The sequence below is a fragment of the Macaca nemestrina genome, unplaced genomic scaffold, assembly GCF_043159975.1.
Source record: "Macaca nemestrina isolate mMacNem1 unplaced genomic scaffold, mMacNem.hap1 Scaffold_686, whole genome shotgun sequence".
NCBI lineage: Eukaryota > Metazoa > Chordata > Mammalia > Primates > Cercopithecidae > Macaca > Macaca nemestrina.
In genome coordinates this window covers 10001-11154 of record NW_027257850.1, presented here as the reverse complement: position 1 = coordinate 11154, position 1154 = coordinate 10001, and positions in this window count along the sequence as shown.

Here is a 1154-nt window from a genome sequence, read left to right as displayed (position 1 = left end):
TCTCGCGCCGCAGGCCCCCTCCCTTCCCCAGGCGTCCCTGAGCGCCTCTGCGGGCCCGACGAGGGGCGACTGGCGGGTGGGGAGCGTGACCCGCCCTCGGTGAGAAAGCCTTCTCTAGCGATCCGAGAGGTGTGCCTTGGGGTACCGGATCCCCCGGCCTGCCGCCTCTCTCTGTGTTGTGGTAGCGCTGCCGTAGCGACTCGCCTGCAGAGAACCCTCCTCCTCCGCTGCCCCCGCCTTGATGGGATGAGGTGGGGGGACAGTGAGGGTTCCGCCGGACCCCGCGGTGGGGGCCGAGCGCGCGGCTCGTCGTCTACTGTGGCCCGCGCCTCCCCCTTCCGAGTTGGGGGAGGATCCCGCTGGGCCGGGCCCGACGTCCTAGCGGATGGGAAGGCTGCTGCGAGTGGCGGGTGCGCGTGGCACGCCGTCTGGCGCGCGACGCCGCTCTCCGCTGTGAGCCGGCTCTCCGCCCGCTCCCGTGCCGAGCCGCGACCGCTGCCGATGACCGCGTTCGCGTGGCGCGGGGTGTGGGGCCGCCTGGTCCTTGGGGAGCGAGCCGTCCCCACGGGGCGGCGCGCCGGTCTCCCGGAGCGGGACCGGGTCCGGGACGGACGAGAAACGGGCGACATGTGGCCCCTGGTGTTGGGCTTGTGGCTGAGGTTGCTTCGGGGCCGCCGGTGGCGGGACCCGGGGCTCGTGAGGGGGTTGCTCGGTGGGCTGCCCGAGGGCCGTTCGGCGTCCCAGGCGGGGCGCCGCGGGACCGCCCTCGTGTCTGTGGCGGTGGGATCCCGTGGCCGTGTTTTCCTGGTGGCCCGGCCGTGCCTGAGGGTTGCTTGCCCGAGTTAGCCCCCTGCGGGTTCCCCGTGCCCTTGTCTCCGTGGCCCCCCGGCTCCTTGCCTGCCTTGTGCTCCTTTTCCCTGTCCGCCGCCTGCCGATCCTCTCTTCCCCGAGCGGCTCACCGGCTTTTATGCTGTTGGCCGCCCCGTCTGGGCCCGAACCCGGCTCCGCCTTCTGGGGGCGTCGCCGCCGCCGGCCACGCTGGTTGGCCCGGTGTCCGCGTACCCCACGGCGCGCGCCTTCGGGGCCAGGTCGGTGGCGGCCCGGTGGGCGCCCGGAGGGTTTGGGTCGGCCTTGCGGTGCGTGTGGGGGAAAGC